Here is an 11,307-nt window from a genome sequence, read left to right as displayed (position 1 = left end):
GTTGTGTGAACCATTTGAGGTGTCACACTTGGGGCACTTGGCACTCAAACTTCATGAAGACTTTCTACATGAAAGAGGTATGTATTCTATCTTGTTATATTCATTATTTTATATGCTAGATTAGGATAATACCTTGGAAGTTCTTATTTGCATGTATAATAGTGAAAACATAGATCCAAGGTATTTAGGGTTGCATGTACACTTAGGAGTGTTAGAATGCTCAAAACCCAACAGTGGTATCAGAGCCTAGGCTTGTTTTCTTGTTATACTTGCAAAACTGCTTAAAAAATCGAAATTGTTGCTGTCTAATCATCAGACTCGGCGAGTCCATCAGGATACTCGGCGATTCCATGCCTAAAAAGTGATCAAATCGATCCAACTCGCCGAGTTGGTTCATGCACTCGACGAGTTGGACCCCCAGACAGCATAAATTCGACTTTTTTGGCTGGAATTGGACTACGAACATTACCCTAAGATGTTTTTGAACTTATAAACTTGTTTTTGATGTGGTAATGTTCATGCTAATCCAATTTCAAAGATAATTCTCTATAGATTCATGTTTTGTATTAGTTTAAGGTTTAGACTAATTACATGAAAAAGTTTGATTTGAATTATCTTGTTCTTATGAGTTGCTTAGATTAATAGAAAAGTTGAGTGAAATAGTTGTTTTCAATCCAAATTAATCTAAGAGTTGATTCTAAGTGTTTTTGTAACTTGTCCTCAAGTTATATGAAAAGTCACATTTAAGTTTCATAAAACTCATAAAAATTGGCAAAGGTTACAAAAATGAAGAGTCTAGTTCTAATTAAAAGGTGTTATGACTCCATAATTTGTCCTCAAGTTATGGAGGACCAAGAGTCTCTTCATTAAATAATAAATTAAAAAAAAGTGTAACATTAATTAATTCCATAAGTTATAAAATAAAGAAAAGTTAATTCTTTTATTAGTTTAATGTCTTCCATAACTTGTCCTCAAGTTATGGAACTTGAAGAGTTTTTGGATTAAAACTACTTTAAACACATAAGTTATGGAATTAATTAGTTTTGAATAGTTTCAAAACTTGCCCTCATGTTTTGGAATTTGTAAAGTTTTCTCTTATGAATACTTTAATTCCAAGTTAGCCCTTAGAATTTTAAAAGTTAAAATTCAACCCTTATACTTTATAATATTATAAGTTAATAATATATATATATATATATATATATATATGTGTGTATAAGAGTAAAGTTAGTCTTACCGCTAGTACGCCTCATTCACGAAGCCGGTCTATAAGGTGGGTATAAGGTTGTTGCCTATAAAATGGCAACTTAATGGGTGTCCACTCTCACCCACCGCTTGCTTGACTGGTGGAGGGTCGTTAGCCGAACGGGTTTGACAGGACTAGAATTCTCCCTTCATTAAAAGTATTAAAGATAAATACTAAGTAACTAAACTCTTAATAATACCCAATTTTAGTTACTTAGGAAAATGTGAATAAGGTGCTAATCCATGAAATCACACTTTTCACTTTGTTTAAGTCGGTTAGTGGAGCGTGTGTGGTTAACCGGCACACTAACTCGTATTTAACAAGGTAGGCAAAGGGTAACTTAATGTTTATCTTAGTATCGATGGAGCGTGTGTGGTTAACCAGCACATCGATTGAGGGGTAAACACATAAGGGTACCAAGTAATTTGCATGGTTACTTCACACCTTGTTTTGTGATCCTCGGCATCCCAGTCACAAAACCTGAAGGGCACACTCGAGATTGAAACATGCCATTGAACAGTTCAATGAATCTCAAAGATCTAGGAGTTTCAAAACCAATTAAAACCTAATAATACATTTTGTTTATCTTGGTGGAAATTGGTGAATCGTCATTCACTTACCTTCAAATATTTTATAGCCTGGATTACAGAATCCCTTTTCCTAATCTGAATTATGAGATCAACTATCTTGAATATCTCCCAAAAACATGTCTGCTTTTGATATTTATGATCTTCCCAAATGATCTTCCCAAATCTCTTGAAACAAGCTTTCCTAAATGAAGATGATGTCCCTTGGAAATCATACTTCATTCACCTCCTCCAATTATTCTCCCCAACCCACAAGTCCTTGAAAAAGTTTAAGGTCACTCAAGCCCAATTGGCAAGGCACGGTCTAGGTGTGGTCACATCTTGGAGATGTAGTCACATATTGACAAACCGAGAGAGTTGGGTGTCAAAGTCTTGAGAAAGTTGGTGGTTCAATCACTTTCTAGGTCACATAGTGAGTTCCTTTGGGACACCTATGAAACAGACTATGAGAAGACCCTTAATGATCTTATCTATTTGTTAACATCAACTTCCTTAAAACTTGATGGACATTGACAATAGTGACACAGGAAATCCAGAAAAGCATTCTCTTCCCAATGGAAAGGGATCAGCCATAGTCAACTCGGTTGACGAAATGGTAAAGAGAAAAGCTAAGTCTGTGATAGTCCCGTGTACCATTATCAAAGGGTCCATATGTTTATATTGCCAAAGAAAGGGGCATTGGTTGCGAAGCTGCCAAATTTACCTAAGGATGTTAAAGTCAATAAGTTTGACTCTACTTCAGGTAAAGTCCACTATCTAACTCTACTAAGGTTCTATTCTGAGATTCCTGATACATGAAGTGACTGGGTCACATAGTGATGTTTTAAGAATCAAAGAAAAGTAAAGAAACTTAAAGAAAGAATATGCTGAATCTGATCGCATAGATGGATTTCTATCGCGTAGTTTGAAGATCGGATTCTTGAGCTACTTCTTAGGAGTTATGAGATATTGCTTAGGAATAGATAACAACAAGTTTTCATATGGATTGTAAGGATAAGTTTTTTCGCAAAGTTTTAAAATAAAAGAAAATTTTAGATTTTATTTATTTTAAAATATCCTTACAATGGCATTTAAGGAAAAATTGTTGCTTATATGATTCCATTAATAGAAAGAGTGGAAATATGAAATTGATTCTTTCATTTGTGGTAATGTCTAAATTTACCAAATAAGGAAATATTCTCATCACCCAAGTTTCAATTGGACCGGAACTTGGAATCATGCAAGTTGTATAGCATGATGAATGAGAACTTTCAAGTATTGGAAAATTAAGACTAACTACTTGTTCACATGGATGTGTGAGTCAAGTAATGGACTAAGGGATCGAGTACACATTCTTGTGCACTGATTAAGTCCACCACAAAAGATCGATAAGATTATTCGTCATAATTTACTAAAGCTCAGTAAATATGGTTATACTTACAAGCTGAAGTGTAATTCTGAGACGTTGGAAAAGGTTCCAAAGTATAGCAGAGCGAATAAGAAGAATCAAATTAGGTAGAAGGATAAAAGTTTCTCAAATCTGAAAAGATGGGAGAGTACTTTAGTGTTAGTTTTTGTGATCATCTTAATGATTAAGAAACCATATCAAAATTAGTTCTCTAAGGAAATCTTAGTGCATTATTATGACTAAGAAGAGGAACTTGAATTGCTGAAATGGTTAAATCAACAAGATGAGTCATACTTCGTTCCAGTACAAGTCTTAGAGTCATACTCCAAGATTGTAATTTGAGTGACATGTCTCAAAGAAGGTTTAAAACACTTGTCAAATGTAAGAGTAAAAGTTTTCTACTCTTGTACATTTGAAATTGGTAAGTTGTGATGTTTTGGGTAAAACAAAGACCAACTAAGGCAAATTGTGTGAAGTTTTTGTCTTGGTTAGAATCCGCACAATCTCTTGGATGTTTGACAAGGGAGTCTTATAGGTCAAGAGGACATTGGGAGTCTTAAAGGTCTTGAAAGTCTCAAGAACTAATCAAGAATAGAACCTGAAGTTCTTCACTAGCACACGACTTGAGGTTTATAACCTATCATGTTGACATATTTTGTGCCCATTCCAGTTAAAGTTGGCTTTGCATATGAGTTCTTAGAGTTCTCAATGTGTTCCACAACAACTTGGAAGCAATGGCAGGCCCTTGAGCTTTCAGGTGGAAAGAAATTAAGATTGAGTTCAATCCATATGAGTGTGGATTTGTCATTATCCTTGTCTTGTGTCTATGGTTTTGACAATTCACATGGATAAGAACACATACACCATTAAATCTAAGTGTCATAAGGTTTCTCTCCGATTCATGAAAATGATGGTGAGGAAACACTTTCACTAAGTAGATTTTAGCTAGATAGCGATTGTGATATTTGCATTCTCAAAGTCGTTAGTTGAGCGTGTGTGGTTTACCGGCACACTAACCTGGACTTGTGAGAAGTGGCAAAAAGGTCTAACCATTATGATTACGGCATCCCTCTTCATAATTGTTTAGACACACAAGTGTGCTATCTAAGGGAAGGTGTATGATTTTGATAAAGTCTTATAAAAACAATCTAGTATCAAAAATCTGAACTTTGGTAAGAAAGTCAGTTGATTTCTGAGTACATGTCAAAGCTAGTGGGAGCATAAGTGTTACGCTAATAATCATCATGTTAGTGGGAGCATGATAATTATGATAAGTATTGCAAGTTAGCAATGTTAATTATAGAAAACAAAAGTTTCAATTGGGAAAGAGTTGTTTTGCTATAATTAAGGGAGAGGAAATTATACTTCATCTCAAATCTATAAGCTTAGATCGTGAGGTTTTAATCATTTAGTCAAGGATATATATGAATTTCATGTTGGAATGGCTCAACATAAGGAAATTTTGTATATGAGTCCATTATTTGCGTTCTAAAATTCGATTATGATTACGGCATCCCTTTTCATAATCTGAATTATGAGAACTTGGCAAATTGAAATGGAAATATTATTGCAAAAGACTGGTTTAGTCTTTATGTGAGACATCATGAATCATGTCCCATATGCTTCGGATATAGGATCGATTACATGGGCTATATTCATCCTTTCTAATATTTTCCAAATGCCTAGGGCATTAAGAAGAGAAAAGGTTTAGAACTGGATATGACTAAAAGGATTAAACAATTGTCGTGGACAATCTAAGGTTTACCAAAGATTGGTTGCTCAAGGACAGTTGGAAGTATAGTGATAATTCTGGAAGGACCATATTGACATAATCTGTATGGAGGCAACTCTTGATCAGAAGTGATAGTCAAAATGGAATCTGGAAATGTTTCAAAGTTAGAATTTTCAATCTGTTTAAGATTAGGAAACTTAGTGCAAGAAGGATGTTTCCAAGGAGCTGATCTCCTTTGGAATACTCTGTAATGATTGTTGTCAAGTCTTTCTGACTTTGTGCATAATCATTACAAGAGGATCAATGCATATAAGTTTAGAATCTAACAGATTTCAGTAAATGGCATGAGTTTGGAATTCTTGCATTTGCAGTAAGGATTTGGGAGTGTGAAAAGAGAATCATTGAAGTTATGTTCAATTGATCTAGTTCACAAAGTAAAGATCATAGACAAACATAGTATGCATACTTGGTGTATGGCATGACTAGTGTTTAGAAAACATAGTGTACATGCTTGGAGCATGGGACAACTATTGTTTTAAATTCAAGAATAAAGTTGATAGCTGAAACAGTATACAATGAATAATGTGTAATCATATGGTGATAAATAAAAGGTTTTTTTATTTATGTTCATAGGTTTTGATACCATATTGGATTCAATTATTATTGTGTTTCATTTTGCATGTTTTGACTTCCAGAATAAACTAGGTTATTCTTCTGGAATGACTAAGTTATTCAAACCAGCCACAGTCGGTCATACGTTGGAAGTAGATATGAATTAAGACTGTCATGGGTTGGCTTGTAGAGGTCTAAGGAGTTGGACAAAGGGCTACAACACTCATGAGTGCTCATAAGTTCTGAGTATTGGATTCAACCCGTGCTCATTGGAATCACTTCATGGATTTTATCACGAGTGATCATGAGACGATAATATCTTATATTCTTCAAACCTAGAGATATGATTTGTTACTATGAGTTGGTTGTACATTGATTGCACGAAAACGCATTTGGTAACTCGGTGCTATAAAACATGCCTTTGTGTATGATTCAACAAGTAGTAGAACAAGCCATATGAGTCAAAGTTTATCCATTCCTTTTACCTTCGGGATAAAAGCGATATCTGTGGGCCCCTCGATGATTTGATGATGATAAATGGAAGTGCTCGGCCGGGCCAGGACTGATTTGATTTGTTCAATTAGTCAGTCTTCATAAATCGGAAATCAGGAAACAACAAATGGACAGAGAGAATGATTATAATCCATGTCTCAGTCCATATGATATCTAGAATGGAGGAATATATGATCCATTATCTAATGGACAAGTCATTGACAAAGGTCAGAGTTCATCTACAAGGTCAGAGTTCGACAGAAGCTTTTGAGAGCTACGATTGCCAGTTGGTTCCTGAAGTCATACGCAATAATAGTTTTAGACTTATCCAAGTGGGAGACTGTTGGATTAATGTCTAAGTCCATAACTATAATTGGTAAGACTTGACCCGACCCGACATGGTCCATTTGGGTTGCATGGCATCATGCACTTGGATAGACTATATTGAGAGAAATAAGACACTTATGGTTATTAATATATTATAAGTTCTAGTATATTAATAATAAGAATAATAAGATTATTTAATTAGTATTGATGAAGAATTAATCTAGGATTAATTAAGTGATCAAAAGAAGACTAATTAAATATATGGGTTGATTGTGTAAATCATCCATACTTGTATAGTGGGCTAATGCTCCATGGATAATCAAGTTGGGTAAAACCCATAGGATGGTCCATGGATGCTCCATGGTGTATTTGAGCCCATGGATCCAAGGAAATGGAAAGTCATGACAATTAGGGTTTACCCTAATTGTAACACTATATAAAGATATTATTCTTGACAAAATTGGCGACTAGTATCATTCTAGAAAGGGCTAGCCGATTTCATAAAGTGTAGATTTCTCTCAAGTTATTCCAAGTGTATTTGGTGTTGTGTGAACCATTTGAGGTGTCACACTTGGGGCACTTGGCACTCAAGCTTCATGAAGACTTTCTACATGAAAGAGGTATGTATTCTATCTTGTTATATTCATTATTTTATATGCTAGATTAGGATAATAGCTTGGAAGTTCTTATTTGCATGTATGATAGAGAAAACATAGATCCAAGGTATTTAGGGTTGCATGTACACTTAGGAGTGTTAGAATGCTCAAAACCCAACAACTGTAACACGTGGGGGCACCATGTAAGTTTGCATGGTTATTCACACCCGCTTTGTGATCCTCGGTATCCCAGTCACAAACTAGAGGGGCATATCGAGATTTAAACATGCCATTGAAAAGTTCAATGAATCTCAAAGGATCTAGGAGTTTTCATAGATTTAAAACTTAAATTTCTTTTTCGTTTTTGATGGTGGAAATTGGTAAATCGTCATTTACCTACCTTCAAATATTCTGCAACTAGATTATGGCATCCATTTTCTAGGTTGTAGCGTATTGTTTTGGGTCCTAGCCTTAATATCTCATTTGGGTGATTTATTAAGGACTTAATCAATCAACTAACTTGAATGTAGTTTCTCTCGTTTTGTAGATGTCAAAGTACGACAACTATGGTATTCCCAAATCCCATGGAACAAGCTTTCCACATGAAGATGATATTCCACGATTCGATCAAGGAACAACAGATCATGCTTCACTTCCTCCACCTCCTCCAATTATTCTCCCTAACCCACAAGTCCGAAGGCTTTAAAAGTTCAAGCTCACTCAATCCCTTTTGGCAAGTAAACATGGGAAACCTGTGTGTGTACACGTCTTAGAGATGTAGTCACACATTGAAAGGTTAAGGATGTTGGGTGTCAAGATTTCTGGTAAGTTGGTTGTTGACTGGGTTCTTCAGTCGCTTCCTGAATCATATAGTGAGTTCGTTAGAAAGTACTATATGATGGATCATGACGTGACCCTCATTGATTTGACCTATTTGCTTATAGCTGCTGAATCAGAAATGATTTGGCGAGCTGGTCGAGCAAATTTGTCTGGTAAATCAAACTCCCAAACTTCAATGGAAACTAAAAATGGTGACATTGGAGATCCAAAAAAGGTAGATTCTGAGATAGTTCCATGTGTCATGCCAAAGGAATCCAATTGCTTTTATTTCCAAGAGAAGGGGCATTGGAGACGAAGCTGCCTTATTTACCTAAGAGATCTAAGAGATGGGAGAGTCAAAATGTATGGCTCTAATTTACGTAAAATCCATTAACTAACTCTTTTAATTTCCTATTCTAAATTCTTAATACATGATGTGATAAGATTACATTTGATGTTTTGTAGAATCGAAGAAAATAGAGGAAACTTAAGGGAAGAAGTGAGCGGAATCTAATCGTGAAGAAATGGATTTCGATCACATTACTTGAAGATTAGATTCTTAAGCTACTACTTGGAGTTAGAATAAGATTGCTAAGAAATATCTATTAGCATAGTTTTTCAATGAATTGCATTGTAAGGACAAATTTTTCCGCAATAAAATAAATTTTGATTTTATATTATTTATTTATCCTTGCGATGGCGTGTATGAAAAATTGATGTTTAGAATGTTTCTATTATTAGCAATAATGGATTTGATTCTTAATTTTGTGGAAATGTTGAGAATTTACCAAATAGGGAAAGTTTCTCATCACCCAAGTTTCAATTGGACAGAAACTTGGAATCATGCAACTTGGTTGCATGATGAATGAGAAATTTCATATTTGGAAATTAGACTAATTTGTTGACAAAGTGTCAAGTGAAGGACTAGGAGATCGAGTACACAAAGTTGTGTGTTGGTCAAGTCCACCACAAGAGTAACAAAGATATTCGTTATGATTTACTAAAGGTTTAGTAAATATGATTATACTTATAAGATTAAGTGTAATTCTGAATTGATTGAAAGAGTTTAAATCAATAGCAGAATGAATAAGAAGAATTAAGTAGGCAGAAAGATAAAAGTTTCTCTATTCTAAGAAGAAGGGAGAGTACCTTTTATTATGTTTTATGATAGGTCTTAATGATTAAGAACCATATCTCAATTGATCCTCTAAGTGAGTCTTAGTGCAATTGTATGTCTGAGAAGAGGAATCAAGAATTGAAGAAATGGTTAAATCAAGAAGTCAATCATACTTCGTTCCAAAAACAAGTCTTAGAGTTAAGATTGTGACATTGAGTGACAAGTCTTAAGAAGGTTTATAACATTCACCAAATGTGGGAAGTTGTGATGTCTTGGATAATACAAAGACCAACTAGGACCAATTTTGTGAAGTGTTTTGTCTTGATAAAAGCTACACTAACTCTTGAATATTTGTTTGTCCAGAAATGTTTATTGACAAGAGAATCTTATATGTCAAGGAGTCAGTGGGAGTCTTAATGGTCTTGAAAAGTTCAAGAACTAATCAAGAATAAACCTTATCGATCATCACTAGCACACGACTTGAGGTTCACAACCTATCGTGTTGACACTATCTTGTTTCTGTGTCGTTCCAATTGAGTTAATTATGCAAGTAAGTTCTATGAGTTCCCATTTGAACGCAATAAAAGGCAAACACCTTAATCAATGAAAAGTACATTGATAGGAAAGGATGAGCTGCTTAACTTCTTTGAAGACATGGTGGGCACTCGTGTTACCATAAGGCAAGAAATCAAGATTAAGAGTTCGGTCCATACGAGTTTGGATTTGTCACAAATCTTGGTTTTGACAAATTCACATGGATAGGAACACATACACCATTAAAATCTAAGTGTCATAAGATTCCCTCCTTCATGAAGATGACTGTGTGGAAATAGTTTCACTAAGAGAGAGAGTTTAAGAAGATAGTGATTGTGAAAAATTGGATTCTCGAATTCGATTATGGTTACGGTATCCCTTTCCATGATTCGAATTGTGAGATTTGGCAATTAGTCTGAATTGTTTAGACACATATATGAACTATCTTAGGAAAAGGTGTATAAATTTAAGAAGCTTAGATAAAAGCTTTCGAGGCATCTGGTATTAGAAATCCGAAAGCTCAACTTATTTCTGAATACATGTCAAAGCTAGTGGGAGCATAAGTGTTATGCTTATATGATAACAATCATCATGATAGTGGGAGCATAAATGTTGTGCTTGTATGATTATTAAGGCAAGTATTGCAAGTTAGCAATATTAATTATAGAAAACAAGAGTTATACTTTGCAATGTCGTAAGGGTTGAAAAGTTGATTTGCTATAATTAAGGGAGAGAATATTATGCTTCATTTCAAATCTAAAAGTTTAGGTTGTGGACTATTAATAAATTTAGTCAAGGATACATACTGCGTTCTCTAAAATTTCGATTATGATTATGGCATCCCTCTTCATAGTTCGAATTATGAGAACGTGACACATTAAATATTATGGCAGAAGATTGATAATGTATCGTATCTTTATGTAAGACATTATGTATCATGTCCCATACGCTTCAGGAAAAAGATCGATTGCAAGTGCTATAATATTTGACCATTCTAAAATTTTCCAAATGTCTAGCGCATTTAGAGGGGAAAAGGACAAGAATCGGTTTTGACTAAGATAATTAAACATCTATCAAAGGATGATCCAAAGCTCGCTGAGGATTGGTCGCTTATGAGTAGTTGGAAGTATGGTATTGGATGGACCATATCGACATCATTATGAATAGATAAGATTCTATTAAGAATGAGTTGTCATATGGCAAATATGGAAATGTTTCCATATTGGGAGTTGGATATTGAGAATTTGTATCTAGATTAGAAACTTTTATGCAAGAAAGGATGTTCAAAGGAATGTACTTTGAGTGAGAGACATCATATCTATAGAATTGTTTCTTATAGAGATCGGTCAGGTCTTGATGATTTTGAGCTATGACTTTACGAAAGAATCATTGCATAAAATGTTAGAATCTAGCACGAGTAACAAGAATTTGATATTCTTACACTTGTGATAGGGATTGGGAGTTGTGAAATGATTATGATTGGAAATGTGTTCATTTGATCTATTTCACAAAGTAAGGACCATAGGTAAACATTGTGTGCATGCTAAGAGCATGGGACAAGTGTAGTAAAAATTCAAGTAAGAAGTTGATTACCCGAAACAACAAATAATGAGTAATCGATATGGTGATAAATAAAATGTGTTTTATTTATTCTCAAGGGTTTGGGACCATATAGGATTAGTATTATTCTTGTGTTTCCCTTTGCATGTTTTGACTTCCTGAATAATTAATTATTTCAGAATAATCGAATTATTCGAACGGACCACAGTCGTTCATATGTTGGAAGTAGGTATAAATGAAGACTATCGTTAATTGGTGTGTGGATTGTCTAAAGTGTATTAGACATAAGCAAATGTTT

Source organism: Lactuca serriola, chromosome 1, assembly GCF_051521515.1.
Source record: "Lactuca serriola cultivar US96UC23 chromosome 1, Lser_US96UC23_V15, whole genome shotgun sequence".
Taxonomy (NCBI): Eukaryota; Viridiplantae; Streptophyta; class Magnoliopsida; order Asterales; family Asteraceae; genus Lactuca; species Lactuca serriola.
The sequence above is the reverse complement of the archived record's forward strand: the minus strand, read 5'-3'. Positions refer to the sequence as shown.